Here is a 15941-nt window from a genome sequence, read left to right as displayed (position 1 = left end):
AATCAGATTAGAGAGAGTAATATTTACAAACATAAAGTAAAGTGTGTTAAATGTTAAGATAAATGTTTTTTTTAACTTGTTATGGGAGTTTTGAGAAAAGATCGGATTCTATACCATTGAGAACAAGGTAGAGAAAGAGGAATGCTTATTACTACATTTGACATAAGTGGTTCGTTCCCTCCGATGTGTGCACATCCAAAAGAGACCCATTGCCTTGTTGCCATTTTCCTGGTGCAATTTCCCCTGAATAATTTAAAGTTTTCATTTTTTATATTTCTTTATGGTTGGAAGGCCTAACAGTCCTAGATGAAAGGCAGTGGTGATATATGTCGAGGAGTGAAGGAAGTTGGAGAAATGGGCACCTGGGGAAGAAGCATTAAGTGTTGATTAATTTAGTCATACAAATGTATTGAACACAAACTGTATGCCAAGCACTGTTCTAGGTCCTGCACATACAGCAGTACACAAAGCAAACAAAAATCTACCCTAATGGAAGTTGTGTTACTAGTGAATAAGATAATTAAGAAATAAATATGCAGAAAGTGTAGTATGTCAAATGATGAGGGCTATACAAATATATAAAAGATTTAAAAAATATTTTTATGTCTCACAGAAAAGAGAGGAGGATTTTTAGAGTTAGGGTAGACCTACGTTACATAGAATGGTTGAGACAGTCCTCACAGGCTGACATTTGCATAGAAACTTGATAGAGGCAAGGGAGTGAGCTATGAGAGTATCTGGAGGAAGAACATTTCAACTGAGAAGCATAATGCCCCTGAGGTTCAAGGGACAACAAGGAGGTATTCCAGGATACAGTGACCAAGGAAAAGAGAATTTTAAACATGAGATTTACAGAGATAGCAGAGAGTCAAATCTGTAATAACAGAAATGACTGTGGGCTGTTCAAAGAGTGGGGAGGGAGAATAACCATGTTTAATAGGGAATGAGTCATTATCTCTTGATCAACATACTGAAGATCCACATGCAAGTTTAAGTAGTAGACTAGGAATTCACCCTTTCCAAGGACAGGAATTCAGTCTAGGGAATATTTAACCTGATTTTCCTATTTTTAGAAAGTAAAATGGGCAGAAAGGACTTGAATTTGGAGTCAAGAAGTTTGTTTCTTGTTTCTGTTCTGCCCCTAACTAGCTGAGTTATCTAGGACTACTAAATTTTAAATATCTGTTTTTGTTTTTTGTTTGTTTGTTTCTCCTTTGAAATGAAGAGATGTTTTCTAGATGTTACGTAAGCTTTCAATATTCAATTCAAGGCCAAGTGGTGAGTTCAACCTAGTGCTATAAATACTTACTATTTTTAGAGGGCCCAGAAAGCCAGGTTTATTCTTATTTTTTAAACTTTTGGCAAATCCTATAAAATAACAGTTTTCTCTGTTCATTTCTTTGTTTCTGAGAGAAGGCCTATTCCTCTGGCTAGTTTTTCAGCTTGACTTCTGAGCTCTTTGCTCACAAAGGTTCATCATCCTCTATAAAGGGCATATGCATATAATTTCTGTGGGCAAAAGCTTAACTTTTTAAATAGAAAACAAACAAATAGTTACTTAATTTCTTAATCTTAACATATTAAAATAGTTTATGATCTACATTTCAGAATGTTTTCTTTTTTTAGATAGGATCTTGCTATGTTGCCCAGGTTGGAGTGCAGTGGCTCTTCATAGACACAATCATAGCTCACTGCAGCCTGAACTCCTGCACTCAAGTGATCCTCCCACCTCTGCCTCCCAAGTAGCTGGCACTACAGGTGTATGCCGCGACTCTTGACTACATTTCAGAAATTTAGAAACCATGTTCACATATGAGTTAATGTATAACTTGGGCTGGGTTTTCAATGTTAAGTTCAAGAAAGACTTTTTAATTTCTTATTTTCAACCATAATTTTATGCATAATTTATCACTGAATAATCTAAGTCCTGAAGTAAAAATATTATATTATGTAGATGACTCATAAGTTAGAAGATACTGCTCTAATTTTAGTTAATTATCCTTTTTGACCTATGAAAACTAGATTATTCTTAAGGCCTTATTGATGCCATTGTGGTCATAGGTTCCAGTGGCTGAGATTCAACCAATGAGTTAAATACCTAAGCTACAATGACATCCTTTTAAAGGGGCCACAATGTAAGGCACAAAAATCAATATCAATTACTTATTGAAACTCACCATCTTAATAGCAAAAGAATCCCAGAGCATACCTCTTGCTGACCCGGAGGGTGAAGGACAGCATAGAAGAAGCGTCTAGAGGGGTGAAGAGTGAACATACTGACTATAACTTCAGCACCTCATTGAAGAGTCAGTGTTGGTAGGTTGGTTTTTCCACCAGATAATACTAGAGTTATTCTTTCCTTCCCCTTTAAAAATTTATATACCACTGTGAAAGGAAAATATCTTGGGCCCCCAAAATCACTAAGGAAAACTCAAGCTGGAAACTGCTTAGAGCGAACCTGCTTCCTATTCTATTCAAAGTTATCCCTCTGCTCACTGAGATAGATGTGCATCTGATTGCCTCCTTTGGAAAGGCTAATCAGAAACTCAAAAGAATGCAATAGTTATGTCTCACCTACCTAGGTGATCTGGAATCTCCCTCCCTGGAATCTTCAAGTCTTCCTGCCCTTGCTTCAAGTTGTTCTGCCTTTCCAGACCAAGCCAATGTACTACTTACATATATTGATTGATGTCTCAGGTCTCCCTAAAATGTATAAAACCAATCTGTGCCCCAACCACCTTGGGCAGATTTTGTTAGGACTTCCTAAGACTGTGTCACAGGCACGTCCTCAACCTTGACAAAATAAACTTTCTAAATTAACTGAGACCTGTCTCAGATTTTCTGGGTTCACACCACTATCTAGAAACCCTTCTTTACATAATGCAGTTTCTTGAAACAACAAAAATAACATATATATTAGCTTTAGATAGTAAGAAATGAGTGAATGGAAAATAAAGGGAATATGTGGATGATATGGTTAGCCTTTGTGTCTCTACCCAAATTTCATCTTGAATTGTAATCCCTGTGTCAAGGGAGAGACCAGGTAGGAGTAATTGAATCCTGGGGATGGTTCCCCCATGCTGTTCTCCCGATATCGAATGAGTTCTCATGAGATCCAGTGGTTTTATAAGGGGCTCTTCCCCCTTTGCTCAGCTCTTCTCCTCCCTGCCACCTTGTGAAGAAGGTGCCTTACTTCCTCTTCACCTTCCAAAATGATTTTAAGTTTCCTGAGGTCTCCCCAGCCATGCTGAACTGTGAGTCAGTTAAACCTATTTCCTTTATAAATTAGCCAGTCTTGGGCAGTTCATCATAGCAGTGTGAAAACAAACTAATATAGTGGATGAAAATGTGAGGTACAAATTGGCAATATTTGTTGATTGATTAAAAATGAAAGATCCGCCGGGCGCGGTGGCTCACGCCTGTAATCCCAGCACTTTGGGAGGCCGAGGCGGGCGGATCACAAGGTCAGGAGATCGAGACCACGGTGAAACCCCGTCTCTACTAAAAATACAAAAAATTAGCCGGGCGCGGTTGTGGGCGCCTGTAGTCCCAGCTACTCGGGAGGCTGAGGCAGGAGAATGGCGTGAACCCGGGAGGCGGAGCTTGCAGTGAGCCGAGATCGCGCCACTGCACTCCAGCCTGGGCGACAGAGCGAGACTCCGTCTCAAAAAAAAAAAAAAAAAAAATGAAAGATCCAGGGAAGAGAGAAATTAGCAATGATGCCAGATATAGGTGGCTTAGAAGGTGTAGGTGACAATAAACTGAAAATTGAGGAAAAAGCTACTTAGGGAACAAGAGAGTATTGCAGCAATGCTCTCATTCAAGGAAGAACAAAGCAATGTTAAGTTAAAATTAAAGTAATTTTTTTTAAGAATTAGGAGTTATTCAAATAAATATTTAGTGGTCAATCTTTTTATGTCTTTCATGAATAATTTGATTATTTTTTGTAGTGAGACTTAGCTGTATCCATTTTTATATTAGCATAAATGTGATTGCTTCTAAACTGGGTGAAGCACACATGAGCACTCTGGTCTGATTTGGGTAACTACAGCCTAGGAACAAAAGGTGAAGCCTCGGTAAGAAAAAGGCTAATAAGAAGGCAAGAAGCAGAACACAGGGAATAAAAAATATCGTCTTCAGCTTGAATGCAACATTGCATCATTTGTTGCTTATTTTGTACTCTATTCTGCCTGTTGAACAGTTACCAAATTTATTCTCCGTCTTTGTTCCCTTGGTAATCTAAGGGATTGTGTCATTTGACATTGCTCCAGTAACAGTGATTTCTGGAAGTGGGTATATCACTTGTAAAGAATCTGGAAGCTATGCAATGGAAGATATTACAAGAGGTATGTTATCCTGAGACGATGAAGCCAGAGCAACTCCCACGCCTACTTTATGTGAATCTCATTCCTTTTTACCTGAACTATATCAGCTCAAAAGAAAAAGAAATAGCTTATGAATGAATTGCTGCAGAGACTGTTGTGAAAAAAACTACCATGGAAAAGGATGTGCTTTCTTTCTGGAAGCGTGGTTCCTGACCTAAACTCTTCTTACTAGACTGCTATGAAAGTGTGACATAAGTGTCTGAATGTTAGTTAAAACTAAGAAATGTTGCTACTGAGCATTGCAGAACCAAAGTAGAAAAATATATTTTTTTCTATGCTTCTCCTACTGCTCCTTCAATAAGGAACATTTTCTTTTTAGTTTTAAAGCTGCTATTGTTTGTTATCATTTTATCCTTTAAAGGGGTTAACATGTCAAATTAGTCAGAGGAAACTGATTCTTTCGATTTGTTACCAGTTGGGTATAATGAAAATTTGTTAGCATCTAAAAATTGTCAAAATCATAAAAAAAAATCTAGCAATTAAATTATTTTACTTTAGTACATAAGTTTCAGTTAATCACATTTTTCACTTTCTGACATACTAACATAAAAGGTCATGAAAAGCCATTATTTTATTTTGTTATTATTTGTTTCTTAATCCTTATTCCCACTCTAATTCCAAGCCTAACCATAATAACTCTGTAATGTCTTAAAAATACATGTATGCGTGTATGTGTGCATGTGCATAGGTGGAAAGAGAGAAAGAGAAAGATACATACATCTTTTTTTTTTTTTTTTTTTTTTGAGACGGAGTCTCGCTCTGTCTCCCAGAATGGAGTGCAGTGGCACAATCTCGGCCCACTGCAAGCTCCGCCTCCTGGGTTCACGCCGTTCTCCTGCCTCAGCCTCCCAAGTAGCTGGGACTACAGGCGCCCGCCACCACGCCCCGCTAATTTTTTGCATTTTTAGTAGAGACAGGGTTTCACCGTGTTAGCCAGGATGGTCTCGAACTCCTGACCTTGTGATCCGCCCACCTCGGCCTCCCAAAGTGTTGGGATTACAGGCGTGAGCCACAGCGCCCGGCTGAAACATATATATCTTATATACTTTTTATATATAGAAGTTTTGGGTCAGGCTGCTTATTTTTTAACAATGTGATCCAAGGCCGGGGGCGGTAGCTCACACCTGTAATCCCAGCACTTTGGGAGGCCGAGGCAGGTGGATCACAAGGTCAGGAGATTGAGACCAGCCTGGTCAATATGATGAGACTCTGTCTCTACTAAAAATACAAAAAAAGAAAAAAAGAAAATTTGCTGGGAGTGGTGGTGTGCACCTGTAATCCCAGCTACTCAGGAGGCTGAGACAGGAGAATTGCTTGAACCCAGGAGGTGGAAGTTGCAGTGAGCTGAGATCACGCCACTGCACTCCAGCCTGGTCAACAGAGCAAGATTCTGTCTTAAAAAAAAATCAAAATTTATAGGATTTAACTAAAGCAGTGCTTAGAAGAAAACTTATAGCTGTAAATACCTATATTTAAAAAGAAGAAAAAACTCAAATCAATAACTCAAACTTCCACTTTAAAACACTGGAAAAAAGGAGCAAATTAAACCTAAAGGAAGCAGAAGAAAGAAAATAATAAAGATTAGAGCAGAAATAAATGACATAGAGTACAGAAAAACAATAAAAGGAAATAAAATCAGAAGTTGGTTATTTGAAAAGATCAACACAATTGACAGACCTTTATCTAGACACCAAGAAACAAGCAAAAAGACTCGAATTACTAAACTCAAGAATTATAGAAGTTTAAGAACATTGTAGGATATAAGATCCATAGACAAAAATCAATAGTATTTCTATACACTAGCAATGAACAATCTAAAAAAAAACAAATAAATAATTCTATGTATAGTATCATCAAGAAATAAAAATATTTATGAATATATATATTTTAAAAAGTTCAATAGACCAGGCACGGTGGCTCATGCAGGTAATCCCAGCACTTTGGGAATCCAACATGGAAGGATCACTTGAGCCCAGGAGTTTGAGACCAGCCTGGGTAGCATCACGAGACCCCGTTTCTACAAAAAAAAAATTTTTTTTAAATTAGCCCAGCATTATGGAGAACACCTGCAGTCTCAGCTTCTTGAGAAGCTAAGAAGTATTAGTTGAGCCCAAGAGATAGAGACCATAGTGAGCCATGATCATGGCACTGCGCTCCAGCCTGGGTGAAAGACTGAGATCCTGTCTCAAAATATAAATAAAAAATAAATAAATAAATAAAGAAGTGTAAGCCTTTTTTACTGAAAACTATAAATTATAACTTAAAAATTAAAGACGAATAAATGAATAGAAAACTTAATATTGTTTAAGACATCAGTACTCTCTAAACGTATATATAGTTCAGTACTATCCTTATTTAAATCCATATTTAATATGTATCTATATTCAAGCTGTTTTTTTCCAGATATTGACAAACTGACCTTAAAATTCAAGTAAAAATGCAAGAGATTCTTTTTTTTCTTTTCTTTTCTTTTTTTTTTTTTTGAGATGGAGTCTTGCTCTGTCACCCAGGCTGGAGTGCAGTGTGCAATCTGAGTTCACTACAACCTCTGTCTCCTAGGTTCAAGCATTTCTCCTCCATCAGCCTCCCGAGTAGCTGGGATTACAGGCACCCACCACCACGCCTAGCTAATTTTGCATTTTTAATAGAGACAGGATTTCACCATGTTGGCCAGGCTGGTCTTGAACTCCTGACCTCAGGTGATCCACCCACCTTGGCCTCCCAAAGTGCTGGGATTACAGGCGTAAGCCACAGCACCCAGCCACAAGAAACTCTTAATAAACAAAGCAACTTTGAGAAAGGAGAACAAAATTAAAGGATTCCCACACCTAATTTCAAATCTTCCTACAAAGTGATAGTAATTAAGACAATGTAGTAATGGCATAAAAATAAGCATATAGATCAGTGCAATAAAATTTTAAATCAAGAAAGCAACCCTCACATTTGTGATCATTTCATTTTCATTCAATGAGAGAAAATAGCCTTTTCAATGAATGGTGTTGGACATCAATAAATTGATGAATGGATTGCTGAACAAAATGTATCATACCCATACAATGGAATATTATTCAGCAATAAAAAAGAATGAAGTACCAATATATAGCATGAATGAACCTTGAAAACACAATATAGAGTCAAAGAATCAATAACAAAATGCCACATATTATATGACTGCCATCTATGTGAAATATATAGAATAGGCAAATTCATAGAGACAGGAATTAGATTGCTGCCAGGGCCTAAGGTGAATATATTTGTTAGAGTGAGCAAACCTCAAGCAATTGTAGGCCCTATTTAGGTAGTTTTTGTAACCGGTGGGTCTTGAATTCCACAGGATATGCTCTCAGGATGGGAAGATGAATAAAGTAAGGAAGAGCAAGGATAAATTGCAACCCACAACATAAGCTGTACCCATGAAGATGGTCTGAAGCCTGTGTCGGCTTTTCTTGTCCTTGACTTGGGTTGTACGGATAGCCTGCAGGGGAAGCTCATGCCTTTTGTCATGGAGCTAAAAACACACATAATTCCTAATACATGCAGAAGCAGGAGGATAGAGGGGAAGGTGAATCAGTTGCACGGCTGTCCCACAACAATGAGATGAGTCAGCAAGTAAGCTATATTAAGCATAAACTGTACAATGGAAGCCCTTTCAGTTCCATCCACCGAATCTTAAACAAAAATTTCTCTTGTGGCCCAACCTTACTGGACAAATACAAGGAAGCAAATTTTGGGAAACAGTTCAGCCTAACCGAGTTGAAACATGATATAACCACCAAAGACACCTTTTAAAAAGAAAAGGGAATAGAGTGGGAAGATGTTAAAACAGTCTACCAAACCATAATAATAATAACATCAATAAAAGTCATGTAACATTAACAATAGTCCTGAGACTATAATATAATAACATATCATGATGGAATATAATAAAGAATTCAGAACAGAAGCATGCATATTTAGAAACTTGGTGTATGATATACATGACATCACACACAAGCAGTAGAAAGATGGATTATTTAATAGACGGTGTTGGGGAAGCCACGTTGGTATATAAAGAAAAGAGAAATTGAAACTGTAAGTCCTAGAAAATTCCAAATGAATTAAATAACTAAATATGAAAGGTAAATGTGCAAGACTATCATTTTTATCTTGGTGTGTAAGCTTTGTATATTATCTACCAATTCAAATTTACTCATTGTCTTGTACCTCTGTGCTTATTTTCTTCAAGACGAGTCATAGTTTTCAAATAAATCATGACTGTGTTAATATAACAAATTCCTTATGAGAAATCATGAATTATTAACATATTCATTAGTGTATTAGTCTGTTCTCTTGCTGTGAATAAAGACATACCCAAGACTGGGTAATTTATAAAGAAAAAGAGGTTGAATGGACTCACAGTTTCACGTGGCTGGGGAAGCCTCACAAATCATGGCAGGAGGCAAAGAAGGAGCAAAGTCATGTCTTACATCACGGCAGGTAAAAGAGAGCTTGTGCAGCAGAACTCCCCTTTATAAAATCATCAGATCTCTTGAGACTTATTCACTATCACGAGAACAGCACAAGAAAGACCTACTCCTGAGATTCATTTATCTACTACTGGGTCTCTTCCATGACACATGGGAATTATGGAAGCTACAATTTAAGATGAGATTTGGGTGGGGACCCAGCCAAACCATTTCAATTAGCATTTAATTTTGTACTGCAAATCTATACACAGATTTACCACATTTGTTACCATTTTTTTGTCATGTATAATTTTAAGAAGACTAATGTGCATGTTATTGGTTGAATTACGCTCTCCCTACAAAAAAAAAATAATAATAATAATGAAGTCCTATCCCAAGTAGTTCATAATATTTGGAAGCAGAGTCTTTACAAAGACTCTACAGAGCTAATCAAGTTGAAATGAAGTTATTAGAATAAGCTCTAATTCAATATGACTAATGTTTTTATAGAAAGGAGAAATCTGGATACAGAGACAGATACACACAGCGGAGGCTCTTTGAAGGCAGAAAGAACATGATGTGACGATAAGATTGAGGGAATGCATCTACAAGCCAGGAAGCACGAAAAATTATCAGCAAACCACCAGCAGCTACAAGGAGGCAAGGAAAGATTCTCTACAGGTTTCAGAGTGGGAATAGCTTTGTCTACAAAAATAGATTTTTGACTTTTAGTCTCCAGGACTGTGAGATAATGAAGTTCTATTGTTTTAAACCACCCAATGTATGAGACTTTGTCAGTCCTATGAAGCTAAAATAGTACATTATAAAATTTATTATATTAATGCACGTGCTGCAAAATTAAAAATATACTATATTTAGGTCTTCTATACATGTATGTATTAATATTATTTTAAAAATGATATCAGAATAATTTGAAATAAACATAAAGGCCAACAGTTTTGTTCTGATAATCTCTGGGCTGCTACTGAAGGAAGTAAAAGGAAATGTACTCTTCTTGTCAAACTGAGCATTATAATTATTCTTTTAACATGTGATCCTCATAAAACAGTTAACTGTAAATATACTGACTAAAATATATGTAACAATACTTTGGATATTACAAATATGTAACGTTTGGAGATTTTATATATAATGTTTGGGGATCTTTAACAAGGAATCAGACCCCCAAAATCCCCAAGTATAATATTTTTTAATAAAAAATAGAATAGTTTTGTCATCATGTTTCCAAGATTGTCAGAGTGATTTGGAAATTACATTATTCTCATAACACCTAAAACATGTCCTAAAAGGTCCCTTATATGAAATTAGTGTTCAAAATAAGTATAAAATAATGGAAGTTACAATGTAGTATCCACTTAATAGTACTTCATTAGTAATAAGTCCGAAGTACTACATTCCAAAATGCCTTATAATTCTTTAGCCTTTGAAGTTAGAAATATACATTTTGATTAAATATATACATTAGAAGTAATTACAGTGATATAATCAATTCATCACATAGTACTTTGCTGTTTAAAGCAATTTTGCATGCCCTCTGTAATGTCTGGCTTATAATACCCTATACATGTAAAACAAGCATAAATAAAATAATGAGGGTACTAAACTTTGCTCTGAGTATCATAGTTTCTTAGGGGAAAAGCTAAACACAAGGATTTTCATCTCGTTTTTTGCAAATATGTTCATGTTTAAAGTGTCTAATTTTAAGAAACTCTATGCACCAATATGGCAGTACTGACAATGTGAACAATTCTATTAACTGGGAGTAGCTTTAAATAAAAAAGGGAAGTCTTTTTCTGATCCCTGATTTCCTTTCACAACATATCTACTCCTACTTTATCTGTACTCCTAACCAAAGTCCAGTAATCTTCCCAAAGTACATAAGTCTAAAGTATGAGCTTCCTACAGATGAGATGCTGACTTGAAGAAATCATGTTTAATAGTGTTGTTTTATTTATTACGGCATCCAGATAGGAAAAATATGCTTAGATGCTGAGGCATTCTATGAACTGTTTAAGTTATAACAAGTAGGCTTCTACCTATATAAATCAGTACTGGATAATGGGTCAAAGGAGAAAATACTAGCATAATCATGAACATGGAAACTTTCCCATTTTTATTTATTCAACCACAGTTTGACACCCTAAATTGAAAACTCACAATGCAGCACACAAGGGCAATGGAGCTCTGAAGATGGTACATTGCTGCTTGGTGACCATCAAGACAGTAGAAACTAAGGATATTTAAACCTTTAGCATAAGTTGTGATACTTGGACTTTTTCTTCCCTACCTCAGTGATCGAGCTACATAAAAGAGCCCCAGGTTCCCTCGTGCCAACATGGTGAGACTATGTTAATGAATCTTGATTCATGTGCCCTGGGGTTTGGGAAAGATACAGAAATCGATGACCACATGTTACCTGGAAATCATGATGACACAATACTCCCTAGAAGTGCCTTTTAGTGTGAGGCAAAGAAACAGGATTATTGTAGAAATGACCATGACTCTTAAAGTTTGGTGGCCCAAAGACGCTGAGTTTCCCTGTGGGTCATAAAGACCCTATAGAAGGTAACAGGTTTGAATCATTCTGAAAGGACTGCCTTACAAGTGTGACACTTCTGCACAAAAAGATGGAGGAAAAAGTAGTAAGGCCCAGTGTTTTCATCACTAATTCAGGGAATAGTGTTATGGAGCGGTGGTGGTTGGGGGTGTTAGGACAGGATATAGGAATTAAAGAGAATGTGGTAGATTAAATTATTACCCAGAAATATTCACATTCTCTTGTCCTCACTTTCAAGGAAAGAATATGTTCTCCATTGATGTTGGGCTTACCCATGTGATTTGCTTTCACCTTTGAAATGACAGTAGATATGCTATAACATATATTTTAAATATGCTTGTACACTCACATTAACCCATCCTTCCTTATGCCTTTGCATTATCAAGAGAAGAATGTGACTCAGAAAGCCCACTCATCCCAAAGACAGGATGAAGATGAAAGAGGGGTGGAGCTGAGTCACTCCTAGGTAAACCAATCTAGATTAGTGAACTATACCAGTCAAACCACAGACTTCTAAGAGATCATAATTGGTTGTTGTTTTAAACCATCGAGTTTTAGGCTGTCCTGTAATACAACAATAACTAATTGACACAAGGAGATGCTCCAAAGAGCCTAAGAAAGTGTCCTGCAAGAGAAAAAGCCAGATTTGATGTTAACTAATAGTAAACTGGACTAGAGTTTTTAATATCTGACAAAAGACAGTTGCAGTACCCACAGGTGACTAGATAGCTGCTGTAGGTTCTCTCCAGGATATTGATCAAAGACGGGAAAGGTAAAACCATCAGAGATGGTTTCTAGTGGGATATTTTAGGTATATATGAGTAGGTATACAAATTAAAGTTATACTTTATTTCATTTCAGGAATAATTGCTTTAAAAAGGTGAAATGAGGAGCCACAGTAGAATATACTCACCCCGAAGTAAGTCATCCTTCCACAAAATCATCCATTAGGTTAATTTATTCCCTTAGCATTGGTAGGGTAGTTTTGATAATTTATGGCCACATAGCCCTCATCTACTAGACAATAAAGTTACATATCAATTCTAGATAAGTAGTTCGATTGAATCCATGGTGTCTTTACCCAAGAAACAAAGGTTTTTGCATATTATTAAATTAAAATAATTTTAGTAACCCACTAATTCAATCGATTTTTCATTATTTGGGGTAATTTTAGACTTTATGTTCATATCTTTAAAATGTGAAAATTATGAAAATGGTAATTATGTAAGTATAGAGTTATCATAGCTGTAGTAATAATTAGAATATGAAATAAAATACAACAGTATAAACTCAGTTTGTCTTTGCAATTTTGATGTCAATTTGTTTAATTTACTAGGTTTAATTTACTTTCACTTCAGGATAGATGTCCTTTGCTTCCTTGAGAGTGGAGCTCTCTAATCCTTTCTATTTGTAGTGCACCAGAGGTGATCTGATCTTGCCTCTAGTCCATCACAGATGGAGAATTCCCAGGAATCAAAAAGTAGATATTATTTTCTTTCCCTGCTGACTGCTGCTATGTCTACCTGGGGGAAAAACAAAACCAACCAACAGACAATAAACTGCTATATGGGGCTTACTTTGTCCTTTTATTGAAGGGTGCTATACATGCCCTAAAGCAGCTCAGAATAGAACTTGGACCTGTCTCTTTGTCTAACCTCTCATGGAAGGGGCTGTGAGAGGCGAAGTCACATAGGAGAAATTAATCTCCTTGAATATCTGTATACTCAAGAATAAATACATTCCTTGGGGGAAAAGTAACCTAAAATAAAAGAGTAAAGAAGTACAATTGATTTAAAAACATGGCATCTGTATTGGAAAAAGACAGATTGCTTCTTCTGTAAAGCTGTTGACTCTCATTAGATTATCCTGTGCCTGTGCCCACATCTCTGAACTTATGTTTAAACTCCAGAAAGAGAAAGCTGCAATGAAAGCAGAAGAAAAGCTTTAGTGGCAGTTACTTTAAATTTTACGTGAGACAGTGAAAGCACTACTTGTTCTTTTATAACTGAGAACAATTTTTGTAGTACAAGTGCAACACATAGTGTCTATTCAGACCCATTTACTTTCAGAATAGAAAACAGGAACTGGGTCTTGGCACTTTGAGCATGAGTGGTGCTGCCTTTGGTGCAGGTCTTGATGATGTGGCAGTAGATACCACATGAAAATAGAGCAGGAATGTGAAAAACCACAGACACAGAAGGAGATAACTCTGATAAACACTTGGTGAGTAGGTAGGAGACACTGTCCTAAAGATTAAAAAAAAAACTATCAGGGTGGAATTTGGGGGAGCTGCCATTCCTGCAGAAATGAGAGAAACAAAGCAAGAGAAATCGTCTTTGTTTGTCCAAAAACGCTATTATGATTCTATGAATATGCCCGGGTTGGTGTCATCTGCTTAAACACAATGAAGCTACTGACTTGATATAATTACATATAGAAAATTTGGAAAATACAAAAAAGAGGTAAGGCCACAAAAAAGCTGTCTGCTATCACATAGTTCTAATCTTTGGACATTTAATGGAGAAAATAGATTTGGATCAAGGGAAACATCAGAACCATGCAGTTGCTGCTATATCATATTTTTAAAGGTGATCTGTGAGATCATCCATTTCTGATTTAAAAGTGTTTTACACATTGCTCCTTTTCTGATGTGAACTACAAAGTTGAAAGGGGACATTAAAAAATGAAAATTGACAGATGTAAATAGGAAAATGACTGCAAAAGAATAAATAGGGTTACACAATGAAAATTTCTGATATAATTAATACTAAGAGAACTACAAAGAGCAATTTAATAATCATATGTAGATATTTTAACATAGGCAAGAAAGAGAATAAGTTATTCTTTGTTTCCAATATGTGCCAAAAAAATGATATAGCTGAAATTCCTATCCAGGTCTTCCTGCCTCTAAATCTACTGCTTTTGCCGCTCCACAGGTTGCCTCAGATTTGCTGAAGTCACTCTTACTGCCTCATGGTTGCTCAGACCTCCACTTCAAGAACAGGTGATTTGCTTCACTTTAAACAATGTTTTTTTGTTTTATTATTTCTGAAAGTTTGAGAGTGAATAAATTGAATTTTTAAGAATGATCAAATGCACAAGGAGATCTTGCTTTTCATAATTTAACAGATTCTTATAGGACATAAATAATATCAACTTATTTATATGCATTATAATTTTTAAATTTATACATTATGATTCATTAAAGATTATTGCAACCTATAGAATGATGTTTACTCAAAAGACTAAATAAGAAAGATTAGCAAAAACATTTGAAAGGGAAAACAAACATTTTTGTTCCTTTATTCATAAAATGCACTCTGTGTCACAAACGCTATATTGTAAGAATTGTGTTTAAACCAATCACTTACTGGAAAATATGAAGGGTAGATGATGCACATAAGTAATAAGAAATGCAGAGAGAAAAAAAATAGCAGTATCTTTTTCAAATATTTGTTATTAGTGTCTAGGGATATGCTTGGGGAAAACTCTAATAGAACTTATTTGCAAATTTAGAAATATTAGATCTATTACAAAACCAGATCTACACAGATACAATTATTTCTATCCTTAGGGCTAAATGAATCTTTGCTTAATGGTTTCATAAAAAATCATTTTGTTCAACTTCAAGTCTTGTACAAACAGATATTCATAAGTAGAGATAATAATGGGAGATTTTTAATATACTTTCATGTACTTAAAAAATGAAATGCAGGCCGGGCGCAGTGGCTCAAGCCTGTAATCCCAGCACTTTGGGAGGCCGAGACGGGCGGATCACGAGGTCAGGAGATCAAGACCATCCTGGCTAACACGGTGAAACCCCATCTCTACTAAAAAATACAAAAAAACTAGCCGGGCGAGGTGGCGGGCGCCTGTAGTCCCAGCTACTCGGGAGGCTGAGGCAGGAGAATGGCGTAAACCCGGGAGGCGGAGCTTGCAGTGAGCTGAGATCCGGCCACTGCACTCCAGCCTGAGCGACAGAGCCAGACTCCCTCTCAAAAAAAAAAAAAAAAAAAAAAAAAAAAATGAAATGCATATTTCTGAAGTAAGCCCTCAGTGCTTTAGCAATAGAGTATTGTATAAATGAAAATCTACTTTAAATGAAAGCACAGCAGAAATATATTTAGCTTAAGGGAGTATATAAAATGTTCATGCTGCCTGTTGAATATAAATTTTATAATGGAAAATTAATTGTATTGCTCAGTCATTTAAATGATTATTTATATTGTTTATGATAACAGGGCAAATTGTGATAAAATTGTAGCATTTAGGACAATACTTACCTATCAATAAAATGTGACATTTATCCTGTATGTTAACATATATATATATATACACACACACAACAAAAATTTTTAACAGACATATCCAAACTTATCCATGCATACATTTTCATTAGTCATGGTATTTTCTTCACAGTTGACAAAAATTATATGGGAAACACTTTGTCTTATCTTCTAAGTTTTATTTTATTTTATTTTTTCTAAATTTTAATAAATACAAGAATAACAACAAAAAATGGATCAATTATTC

The 15941-nt window shown here is 36.0% G+C and overlaps 1 long non-coding RNA gene across 1 annotated transcript in view; it reads left to right on the top strand.

Annotated features, from left to right (window-relative positions):
* The window catches only part of LOC105468247 (uncharacterized), a 135386-nt gene that overhangs the window by 100570 nt on the left and 18875 nt on the right, over positions 1 to 15941 (top strand). The window contains exon 3 of the long non-coding RNA XR_011609916.1: positions 14345 to 14412. This is a non-coding gene — a long non-coding RNA (uncharacterized lncRNA). The remainder of the gene's footprint in view (positions 1 to 14344; positions 14413 to 15941) is intronic.

Source organism: Macaca nemestrina, chromosome 11 (assembly GCF_043159975.1).
Source record: "Macaca nemestrina isolate mMacNem1 chromosome 11, mMacNem.hap1, whole genome shotgun sequence".
In the NCBI taxonomy this organism is placed as follows: domain Eukaryota; kingdom Metazoa; phylum Chordata; class Mammalia; order Primates; family Cercopithecidae; genus Macaca; species Macaca nemestrina.
The sequence above is the reverse complement of the archived record's forward strand: the minus strand, read 5'-3'. Positions and strand labels throughout refer to the sequence as shown.